The sequence below is a fragment of the Photinus pyralis genome, unplaced genomic scaffold, assembly GCF_008802855.1.
Source record: "Photinus pyralis isolate 1611_PpyrPB1 unplaced genomic scaffold, Ppyr1.3 Ppyr1.4_LG4, whole genome shotgun sequence".
NCBI classification, from domain to species: Eukaryota; Metazoa; Arthropoda; class Insecta; order Coleoptera; family Lampyridae; genus Photinus; species Photinus pyralis.
This window is the reverse complement of record NW_022170511.1, coordinates 36,496,912-36,509,822: the sequence shown is the minus strand read 5'-3', so window position 1 is coordinate 36,509,822 and position 12,911 is coordinate 36,496,912. Positions and strand designations below refer to the sequence as shown.

Sequence of the window (12,911 nt, the reverse complement as noted above, 5' to 3'; positions counted from 1 at the left end):
TGAAAGAGTGTTTCCAGTCACAATTGGAAAAGTGCTGACAGTCTGTTTATTTATGCAATGTTGTACATAGCACGGCTTAAACTTCTTGTTCGAAATGTTTCTCTTTGATATGCCGATTGTTATCTTGAAAGCTTAATTCTCCCGCGCATAGTTTCTCTTGAATTATATCGTTTACTGAGTGTAATTAAGCTGCTTTTTAAATTTACAATTAGTATTTTCTTTGGGTTACTTTATTTGTTTGAGCGTTTCAACAGTATATTAGGGTGGTAAGGGAGGACAGACAAAGAAAAACCCGTTTCAAATGGATCTTGGAGATTTCGTCCATCGCAATGCGAAATTACAATCCATAGTCTACGAATATTCGACGTTCCGATTGATTGCATAATTAAATTTCAATTTCCATTAATAATCTTAAAGATATACCATGTGATCAAAAATGAGTTGCTGTCGAGTCACCTTTGGAATTTTTGTTTACATGGGAAATCGTACTTAACTTTAATTTCCAAAGGCGACTCGACAGCAACTCATTTTTGATCGCCCGTTATATGGTCAAGCCAGAAGTGCCCAAAAATTCAATGAAAACTTTTTAACTGAAAGTAAATCCAAATGCCATATCTAAATGTTTGCCCTATATTCATCGTACCTAACAATACCAGAGTATTTTCTCTTATCTTTTGTAGGACTGTAAGGTGGAGCGAGTTCACTTTGAGCTTTTATTGAACATTAATTTATCATTGGTAATTATAGACTTTTGCTTTCAATTTTGATTTAATTGGGCCGAAAGGATTTGTTTCTTACGGTCGCCTTTACACTAACAGCTTGTACATGAATTATCAATAGTATCCAAGTTATTTATTTCTTGAAAGCAGTGTCTCACACCAGATTTAAAGAAATAAGAGCCTGTATTATCTCACGTATTAATAAACAATATTAAATGTAAGGCACAAATATGTGCAAGTGACTTTCAATGTGGTGTACAACAAGGAGACCATTTGGGCCCATTGCTATTCAGTTCGTCTATCATGGATTTAAGTCTCTAAACTCTGACCTGAATGTTTGGTATCTTGATGACGGCACGGTCGGTGTTTTCAATAATGAAAAGGTCTTAGAATTTTTGGATTAATTAATTATCTTGAGAAAAATTGCATGAAATTCAAACTGGGCATAGCATTAGCGATATAATACGCACTTACAAAAGTTGAGCTTAATCGATTCAACATTCACAGCGCCTTTTTTAGCGCATTTTTGAAAATTTATTTGGTCCATTGTAGTTTGTTCGCAATCTTCTGAACAGCAGGAAAAGATTCGTATATATTTTTTTCAAAGTGACCATAAACTCAGTTTTCCAAAGAATCCTGTGGTTTCATCCTCAGCTGTTAAAATGCTTACATGGTAAGAGAATCGCATCGTGTTGGTGTACGTACCAATAGCCCAGTACTATTTTTCGAATTTGAACCATGGAAGTAGAAACTATAGTATATGGAATTTGATCACTTAATTTAAATCAGAAGGTGAAATTGCGCTCCCTTTCTCATGACTTTTTTACCCAGTTAAAATTAAGTATAGGCACCTACTTCATTTTCGATCGACGAACTGATTAAATTTTGGCCAAATCTCGTCAACCGGAAGTGACCTTGTCGTTCGTTGTCTATATTGGTGCAGTTAATTTTTATTGTCCCTGAGAGGAAGGCATCCCGCATTTTACATCCACTACTGTGTACATATATTTACTGCTCTTTCTGTTGTAGTGGTTCTGATACGGTTTCAGTTTTTTGTCCTACGTAACTTAGTTGGTATCCCTTTCCACTGTTGTGGTTTCACTGCACCTGATCTTTTGATGGGTTAGAAATTTAGTTTCTTTGTAGGTCAAAACTTCCTATTTATGATCCCTTTACCAACAGGCCGATTGACACAAATTCCAATTTTATTATTCTACTTCTTTTCAATAGATTGATATGTGAACATTTATGGAGGTATATTACTTAGTCCCCGAAGCAGTAAAGGTGAACTTATAATTTAAGATTTTATTTAAAAAATGGGGCAGTTTCAAGCGTAATCGTGGCAATCCTTCCATCCCGATAACGATAAATGGGTGGTAAACTCTTTTCGTTTAGATTTGAGTACATATGCATATGTAATATTAGATGGGGTAGGTTTAGCGAAATGTGAAAAAGACGGAAGACATTTTTAATATTAATAAAAAGAAAAATCACAAGAGTATATCGTGAATTCGAGAATACGAAGCGCGAGGTCTTGTATAAAGGAGGTCAGCTCGAAATGAAGGCATTGTAATGCACATGGTGTAGAGTCATATCGATCTTTATATATCAGCTGGTGTTATGTCAAAATGAAGACTCACGCCGACCCTTTCGCTTACTTCAGCCACCGCAAAAGCGTGGAAACGAGGCCGTGGTTTTGATACTTTATCTGAAATTCTCTCGGTCCATCACCGCAGATGGTGGTTCGAATTGTCTAACCACCAAGTTGTTGCGGTATTTACGGAACATGGATAGCCACCCCGTGCACTACTTTTCAATTATTGTCGCCTAACAAACTTTATTGACCTATTCAAATTGCTTGCGCTGTTTTTGAAGTACCTCTCCTTTCGACTGTGTCATGTTAAAAGTCCTTTCTTAAATATTTAGAAGGTTCTCACAAATATTTGTCTGCGAGAATTCGAGGTATAACGAAAGGAAAAGTAGGCATTGATGACTTTCTGAATTATTTATTGTTTTTCGATTCCGGTGCGTAACAAAAGTGCGATTTAGAGCTTCGTTCGATTGCCAGTTTGTGTTGGCGTTTTCAAATTACAATTTCCAAAGGGAGACTAAATAAACGATTTCGATTTGAAATCCTCGCAAGTTGCTATTGTAACTGCATTGCAAACTTGCTAACTGATTCTTTTAAGTAGCAGAAACCATTGACATTAGAACACAAATTACGAGCATATCCTCTAGTAAATAAACTTCGCAGTCGAGTTAAGAGGAATTTGAAGTATAGGTAGTCCCAAAATATCGATACTGTTCCCTTTATATTCAAGCTCGAATATCGGTTATATTTTAAATTTTATTCAAAACTGAAAGGTAAATTGGGTGAAACTGTCACACATCCACGCATTTCTCAACAATATGATGACACAAGTTTTTATCTTACACCAATATTTTCTTGCTTTCAGTTTACGTTTCTGGGAAGGCTAAGGTGGACAAATAAAATTTCCTAATCTTTGATATCAAAACATTACAGGCGCTTCCTTATTTTGACAGAATTCCTTCAATAAACAGTTTTAATTCAGTTTCTCTATAATTAAAATACTGAAATCAGTATCTATACATTTTCTTTGTAATTCAATAATTTTTTTCTGGTTGCAAGTGTGGTGTTTAGTTGCCTTTTTGCTTACAGCACGGCTTTTTCTTTTAATCTAGGCCTTAGGTATTTTGTTCTTCTTCTTCTCACCTCTAATTCTCTTTCTGTTAAGGCCTTCGTCTTTACTTTTCTGTGCTCCTCTTAAATTCATTCCGCTTTTCCGATTTCAATACGGATGGAAATTGGGAGCCCATTCTTATTTTTTACAATTTTAGGGAATCATCCCTAAGTATTTTTTCATTTTCTTCTTCGCTGCCCCGAAGTTTTTTTTAGTAATTCCTACGTTTTCGATTGAGTGATAGGGTGATGGCTAATAACACAACCATTCTCTTTGCCATATGGCCATATCTTCAGGAATTACTTTATTTACTAAATTTGCAATCTAAACTCTTTTGTTAGATAAGCTTTCGGACCTTTCTAAGGCTCAATCCCACGCTTTTTTTTCCGAGCTATCAAGTTTTTACATTGTATCAATTTTTAAATTATTTCATCTAATAAATTCGGATCATATTTCATTCGTTTTCTACACATAGAACAGCAAAACGCTCGGGGAAACATCGGTCGAATGCTGGAAATCGATGTCACCATCGTTTAATACAATTGAAGTTACATAAATTATTTGATGTTTTTTGCTGTTTATTTATACTGTCGTTCCATATCAATCAAAATCTAATCATGCGTTATTGACACCTACTTAGCACAACTTCATCTATTTGAGACTCCAAAATCAATAGGTTGGTTTTAATTATTTTCACGAAAAAGTTCCTTCACGAGTAATTTTCTGTGTCCATCTCGTTCAATACTCCAATGCTCCAACTAAAACCCTTTTAACCCATGTACATTATCGCTTTATACTTGAAAATAGTCAGCAGCTTAATTATATCGCCCAATTAGGTAATAGCAATGTTGCGCATTATAGATAAAATCAAAAGTTCGGCAAAAACCTAAGCAGAGTAAAGGTCTGACTCTGCCTAGCTTTGTGCTTCTAAAACTATGACTTTTGCAGGTTCGTTCGACATTAAAATTGGTATGTGATTAAGCTTCCACGGAAAAGGGATAACCTTGAAATCACTGCCGAGCGAGTTTACGACTGGTTCGGCACAAATTCAGGCAAAGTATAGATCTGATGGGTTAACTAAGATCTTTATCCTGCCTAGACTTGTATCGCTTTTGTATGCCTTCGACTCGTTCGGCATTAAAATAAACCTGTTATCAAGCTCCTTTGCAAAAGTCACTGTTTCAAAATGAGTTCAAGGCGAGTTCGACAGAAACTTAGGGAGATGGGGTACGTAAGAGCTCTACTCTGCCTAGGTTTGTGTCGAAATCATCTTCGACTCGTTCGGCACTGCTTCTAAAACTATCACTTTTGCAAGCCTTCGGCTCATTCGGCATTAATATACATTGTTAAACTCCTAAGCAAAAGTTCTCTTTAATAGCTTTCAAACCCTTCTGAAATTCCCCTAGTTTTTTTCAAACCGTTGTCAACCTCCGCAATTGTCTGCTCAAGCATCAAACTTGCTTTTTATGTATCCCCTTAGTTCCTTTCAATCTTTCCTAAAGTTTCCATCAAATCCTCTGAAGTACATACGCATAAGTACATTTAAAACGAGTCAAGGTCTCAGGAACATTCAACCAAACAAATATTACTCATAACAAGTTCAAATTTTTATTTTGTCGATTGGAATACGGCGAGCTTTTTTCTCACTTTTTCTTTTCCTCTGTTTCTCACATTGTCACCAAAGAGTTAAATTGCTCTACATTGAATTTGGCGCCCCATTGTCGAGTCTTGGTGCATGTGCACTCTGGAGACAGGTCGTATTGGGTTACATATACTACGTTGCGAATTAAGCATTCCTTGGGAAAAAACAATCTGTATTTGTAAAGTCAGAATTTCTGTAGACAGCCGGTGAACCAATCAAAGTTAATAACATACCTCCGCCATTACTATTCCACCATTAAGTAGGCCTTAAAAAAGTTAACTTAAAGTTCAGAGCGGGGATTATTTTGCACGAAATTAGGAATTCTGGTTATATAAGTTATTATACAATTCCTTTCAAGTTCGTATCAAATTCCTCTCATGTTCCCATCAAGTTCATCCAAGTTTCCTTTAAGTTCCTTTTTATGTTTTCGACAACTGTCATTTAGGTTCCCTTAAATCATCTTCAAATTTTTTTAATACCCCGTTAACTTGCTCTTAATTTAAAGGCAGCATCAAAAGTCGAATTGAATTTATAACACGAAACGGTTTGGTTTGAGTTGTCACTTTAGCTGCTATTCTTCTGTATCATATTACTGCTTCAATAACATTTTCAAGGAGTTATGGACAAGAAGTTAACTCCTCTCTTTTTCCAGTGGCATGTTTTCACTAAAAAAGTGAAGAGTAGCTGAATAACACCCGGCCCCACATAATATGTAGATAATGAATCTGAACTAAAAATATGATAAGGTACCTGCAAGCCGTTTTTATACAGAAGAATTTAGGGAGCATCCAGTTTAATAAATGTGCTACTGTCTCTTAATACTTATTCAAATTTACGGCGAATGATCGTAAAAATGGTGAGTGCCTGCAATTTAAACATAGCGCAATTGGAATAAACGCATATTTGCTTATTTAAAAAGCAGGCGATTTTACGCATAGAGAAATTGGATAAATGCGTCAGTGGTAACGCCGAGGAAATCGTACACAAAAGCGATTAGCATAAAAAAATGGATAAATTGTAATTCATATACAAATTCCATTATTCACTATCTATCATCGTATTTGTGGCAGTAAGCAATTTTTCAAAGGTTACAAATCCCTATGACAAAAATTACTAACATCCAATGGAACATTTCGTATGATTAATGATTGTGCACCCTTCAGATTCCCGTCAGATTTCGAAATAGCGCGATCGGACGTACGCGCCTAATTTTTTAATCGAATGATACATTTTTTTAACGACTCTATTACAGCATGCACCAAGAATTAATTACCGTTACCGCAATCCTTCAACTCCGAACCTCTTTTCCCATCACACGTAACGATTACTGTTCGCGCCTGCAATAACTCACCCAAAAGATGGTGATTTATATGATTTTGAACAAATCATCGATGCGAAATGAAACGAAAAAATGTATTGAAGTATAATTCCCCTTTCCGGCAATTTCGTAATACGCATTTTCTGTCTAATGCGTTCTCTTCCTCCTTTTCGGCATGGGAAATAATACAGCGGCTTTGTCAATTCATAATGACTGTCAAAGTTCGATTTTCGTGCATTATTGCGACCAACGAGAAAATACTTTCATTTTCTAGACGCGCACATAAATTTTCTATTCCGGCATAACACGGATCATCTCTTTGTATCCGAAATAATATATCATTCGGTTTTATTATTAATAATACGTTGACGTATAAATATGTGTCGATAGAATATTCGTTATTTTATTATGATATGAAAATCTGTTAAACCTACTCGACGTTTCTTTCACTAACGGCGGGTACGAATTGTGGAAGGAAAGTACGAGGGTGGGTTATTAAACAATGGAAATTTGATAACTGTTTGAATGCAGCATTCCTAAAAATTGCATACTCCTGTCTAGAATTTGCATGTTTTTGCTTTTTGCTATGTTATATCCTCTATTAATTAAAAGTTGAGCTAAGAAGTATTTCCTGTAGGAATTCTTGCACAGTCACCTTCATCAGTTTAAAACACATTTGATTTTGATTTAAAAAAAATAATTGAAGTAGAGCTTTCTCAAGTCAATAAAAATTTATGAAAGAACTCAACAGAATTTGTTACCAAGTTTTCTCATCTTAATACTTATAGATAGAAAACACAGTTAGTGGTTTCTACATTTTTTTGCGACCGTAAATTCCTGATTTGATATCGTGGATAGAGGAAAGTTTGACCTACGAGGCTGGGAGACTACTATTCTCAATAAAGAAGACCCCTTGAATAAAAAGTTCTTATCCCCTGTGTTAGGGTTAAAATGGGACCGTTATCAAGATACCCTAGAGCTTTTATTTGACTGGTTTAAGAATTTAAACTTGGAAAAAGTAACCAAGAGAACAATTCAGTCGCTTTTGATAAAATTTTTGACCCACTGCGATTTTCTGAGAACTCCAACTTCTATTTTTGCCATAGTTTTACTGCAAAAAACATGGTCTATTATATTATTGTGGGATATAAAAACGGAGTTTTTAAACTGAGTCAAAGATTTTAACCTTATTAACCTTAAAATTCCAAGATTGCTACTCAATTCTACTGATGCTCTTTGTAATACTTGGAGCATTCACTTATTCTGCGATGCAAGTGCTTATGCCTATTCTGCTGTGTTATTTTTGAGATCTGAAACCCATTCTGAAGTCAATATTCAATTGATCCAAGCAAAATCCAAGGTTGCGCGCCTAAAGAAAAGGAGCATTCCTAGATTAGAGCGGCTGCTACCATTGGAGCCAGATTACTTTCTACTGTTTTAGAAGATACAGATAACCTATGATTCTTCCATCCCATCACCCTGTAGTCACTCGGTTGATACTCGTACTTCATTATCATGTTAAAAATTGCCATATTGGTACTCAAGGTGTACTTTCACTTTGAGGGAAAACTTTTAGATCACCAGAGGTAGGAAAACAATCAAAAATGTTATTTCTAAATGTACTGTGTGCAAAAGGTACGAATCGAGACACCTGCATTGCCATTACCAAAGAATAGAGTAGTGGATGCAGCAATTTTTGAATTTATTGCCGTGAATCTTGCTGGCCCCCTTTATATTAGACCAGAAAAAGTGTGGGTTTACATCTTTACCGGCGCGGTATAAAGATCAGTTCACTTAGAACGACAGTTTCCTTCAGGCATTCAGAAAATTCATTACTAGAAGAGAAAGACCACGAATGGTGGTACAGTGATAATGGAACAAACTTCGTTGGAACCGAACAATTAATTGAAATAAAGCTATGGAGTTCAATAATATCCAACGTATCACCCGGAAATTTAATCCTCCTACTGGAGCATGGTGGGGAGGATGGTGGGAACTATTATGTAAATATTTCCCCGCGTAGGGGTGGGCAGTAAAATAACCCAACCCCAGAGACCACTGCGTGTCGTGCAACACGACTAAACAACGGCCAGTCACACTGCAAGCTCAGCGCTGAAGTCCACAGTCCGTCAGTCAACTTCTCGGGAAGTCCTTGGAAACAGCTCAGATTTTCATGATTATTATTTTTACATTTTAAATAAATAACTTTTTATATTGTTTAAACAATATTTATGCTACTTATGACAAAAATCAGTTATCTCGAATAAGCAATAGTAAAACTGTTGTAAATGTACAACATAATTTGTTGCAATTGATTAATAATAAAGTATTATAAATATAAATCATTGTGCAGGATGGAACCTCTCAGTTATATAGGAAAAACAAGTATAAGCTGTGCACAACACTGGTGCGGATAAAGCCCATTTTTTTAAAACCGAAATACCGTTGCGACTAATTAGGTTGTAATGTCATGTGTATTGATGCTTATCTTATCTTCACCTGGCACAAATTTACGCGATGTGCTACAAAAAGAATCAACCCCTTAGAGAAATTCTCCGAAATATTTTTGGGATATGCACACTTAAATTCAGATATGTCTCGTGTAGACATTCTAATCGCCCTTTAAGAGTACCTTCTTCGATACTTCGTTGTGCAGATATTTGCAATGAAAGGTTGGACATCACCAATAGAAGTACCTCGTCCAGACGTTCCACTTGACCTTTGTGAGTGCTCTCATCCGACACTTCCCTCTTGAAATTGAGGAATTATACGATGAGGGGTCGAGAAGGAGGACTGTGGTTGGTAGAAATTAATTCCTTTCGTTGAGACCTTTAAGTAGAGTACCATGAACGATAAAATTAGTTCCCCTCAACTTCTGATTTTGATGAGGTGTAAGGGAGAAAGGTGGTAGTTGGTAGAAGACCGTTCCATTGGTTGAGACCTTTAGTCAGAATGCCATGAAAGATTAAAGCAATTGCTAATCCCCACTGACCTCAAAGGGAATCGCAGAGGAAAGGTATAGTTTGTAGAACGCGCGTTTGCCCCCCCCCCCCTCAATTTTTATAAGTTTTAGTTCCTGCATAAAAAGGATACATATTAGTTATTTATGCATCAAGGGCATTAAGGCTATATTTATGCCGAGGGCGACAGAGCCCGAGGGCCTCCGGCCCGAGGGTTAAATATTGAGTAATGCCTGAGGTGCATACAACATTTTATTTTTCATCGTTTCAAAGAATGCATTTCCAATATACAAATGTCATGATTATTGTTTGCCCAACATTAAAGTGCTTCATACGAATCAAGTTGCATCTTTTTTATTACATAATATAACTCCGTCAATCAATTTGACAGGCCGTTTGAGGGCATAATGAGATGACAATCCATTATGCCCTCTCATTATGACCTTGGGCGGAATAGACTGCTTCATATATCACATATGACAAATATAATTGACATATAATAGGCAAATGAAAAATAAAATAAATTAGTTCCCCACTCTGAAAGGCTCCTGATTTTAAAAAGTAATAATTTAAAAATAAGCAAAATTTAAAAAAATCAAGAATCAACAAGTTCAGAACTGTTCTTGAGGACTTCCGACATTCATTGACGCGATTATAAGGTAAAGGGATTTGAATTTGTTTTGGAGCTAGCCGTCGGTCACATAAGTTGTGTTAGAAAAAATTCATCATTGTACAGAGTTTTTTATTTAGTACGATCAAGGGCTTTTCATCTCTTGTATTGTAGCAAGCTATTAAAAAGCACAAGAGAAAACATTGATAAATTGTTTGAGGTTTGAAAACTCTAAAATTCGATAAAAATAATTTAAGAACTGTCTAAATTCTACGTTCAATACTGTTTAAGATACCATGCACTATGCAACTATGTTTTAAATAAATTACACATGAGCACTACAGCCCCCAATGATTTTACCTTCTGTTCTTCAATTCCAAGAAAGAGCTTCCTGGAAAGCGTTTTTACAGAGTATTGAAAAGCTAGTTTTCCGATCAACCAAGTTTGTTAAGGTTGTAAGATACTTTAAAAAATAAACTGCATTCAGAATTTCTTGCTTGGAATATACTATTTTTCCTTTGTTTTTGTGAAGGCTTAAAAGTAACTTGGCGATATCATTACTAACGGTAATTATTTCTTATTGTTTCAGGTAAGCTGTGCTTTTATTTCCGCATCATGTACGGGCGTAAGTAAGATTTTATTAACTATTGCATTGCTTTAGTTACAGTTTTAGAAATAGTGACTATTAAATGTATTGGCGGTATTGGTTTCCCTGTCGCGCTCAAATTCTTAAAGGGATAAATCCATTTCTCCTGACCGTTTTGCTTTATGACCCCCGCGGGGGCAACTTGACTAATCGTTCCAGTCTGTTGTAACACATAATTTTGCTTTACATGGTATTTTAAAGTGATAGCGAAACGTTTCCGTGCCGAATTTCCCATTTTTCTCCTAATTATTGTAAATTTGCCGTACCTAATTCCGTTCGTAATTAATAGCTCACAAACGTATGCATAATAAATTACACACTTAATTTTATTAGAGAGTGCCGTCCGTATATTACATTATTATGGAGTATGACGTTGGGAATTGGAGCGCAGGATTACCTATTTCCAATAAAACCTCAAAATACGTTATGCTTGTGTAATAATTCATTAATTGATTATTAGTGGACCATAGATTTAGATTTAATTTGCTTGCACCGTAGTGCTGCTACCGGGTAAGTGAAAACGGTTTTGTTGTCTTAATGTAATGGCGGATACATTTGAACCGATACCCTGTTGCGCTCGGCTGATGGTAGAGCATGAATGATATAAGGGCGCCAGGGCTATGCGCGGAAGGTACTCTCAGGGTCGTGACGTTAACTAGCCCGTTCTGGTAATTTGACCATTAAATTATGAACAACGTGAGGGTAAGTTTAATTTTATTCAAAATTATCAAACGTTAATATCTCAATATTTGATTTTAGTTGTCCGACTGATCGTGTGAGATGGAGGTGTGACCTGTCGCGGAGATCTCTTACAGAATTCGGATACCTTATTGGTAAGTACAATTTTATGGTGTTATGTTTGTATATGATTGTAAGTGTACGATACAGTCTGACCTTTTTCTAGACGGTTTACTTCGGAAGACGGTTGAAGACCTTGACGACTGGAGCTGCTGCTGGAGTTGGAATAGGATAGATTTATTTTGACTGCTACGTTAGATGTTGATTTCCTTACGAGTGCCAATTCTAGGGCAACTCTAATATTTCGATAGAAATTATATAATTACTTAAAAGAACCCTGAAATATTAAAAATTAGCTCCAAGCAGCTACAGATTAATTTAATGCATTACCAGGATGAACTGGGTTCCAAATATATAGAATAAGATTAAATAATTAATTTAGGGTAGCCATGAGGCGCCTATCATATAGATGTATTATTACAAATTGTTTAATTAACTTTATTATTTTGCTCTTCTTTAGAATTATTTAATTAACAATCTTAAGATGCAGTCAGCTGAATAACTTGACCATTCAAAAATCTAAAGGCAAATGGCTGGTCACCTTTTGCTATCAGAGGTGACCCTCATCATCCTGTTACCTTGACTTTGTTTATCCTTTTGGTAATAAATTTGAATTAAAGCGGCAAAAATATTTAAATTTTACATAAAATTAAGTGAAACCGTTACACCGCATAGCGTTTGATCTATTTGTGCATATACCATTTATTCGTTACTTGATAGTCTAAGTATCTTCTAGTCAGGTATTGCACAAGCCCAATCAAGCAACCTCAACCTTCAATTCTTTATCATTTTCATCTTTTATCACTATCCTTCATACCCGCTTGCAGGTCTAAGGACCCCAAAAATAAATGCACCTACTCGTAGTTTAAGTTTTCGAAGCACATTTTAAATTGACGGCCTCGTAGGGGAAGTGCCCTATTCGCACTGTAAATTAAGTTAGATTACTATCACGGGGAAATTAATGATGACATTTCATGACTTGCAGTCAAAAATTCCTAGTAGAGACCCTTAGAATTTTCTAAAATGGGACAGTTTTAATACGACACTCCCAAATGATGTTAAAATGATTATCAACCACCAAAGAAACAAAACCTACTAATTACAAACCTTTATTTACATTTTGCGAATTTTAGGACATAGTAAAGAGGAGAATATAATTATTTATTAATGTTAACTTGTGAAATATCCACAAGCGAGCTAGACTTTGAGAATTGAATTATTTACACTGCTCATCACTTCTTGATATTATGTACCATTTTCTCCAAGAACATCTGTTGCTCATATTATAATTTAGATTTTTGTCAAAAATTGCAGTACGTGGATTATGGATTAATGCATAAAAATTGCAAAGTGATGACTAGTACAAGAAGTAGTAGAAGAATTAATGCAATCTTTGTGGGCAACAAACATTTAATTTCTAAACTTATTTCATGTCAAGAGAATATATTTTTGATGAACATCTCCATTGTTGATAAACGTTTTTTGAGTAGCATAAGCCACAGAAAAAAATTTTAAT

At 35.5% G+C, this 12,911-nt stretch overlaps 1 long non-coding RNA gene across 1 annotated transcript; it reads left to right on the top strand.

Moving 5' to 3' along the window:
• Positions 1–11,114: 11,114 nt before the first annotated feature.
• Positions 11,115–11,786, top strand: LOC116167634. Its single transcript, XR_004144587.1, has 3 exons — positions 11,115–11,299; positions 11,357–11,430; positions 11,502–11,786. It is a non-coding gene; the product is annotated as an uncharacterized LOC116167634 (long non-coding RNA).
• Positions 11,787–12,911: the final 1,125 nt, after the last annotated feature.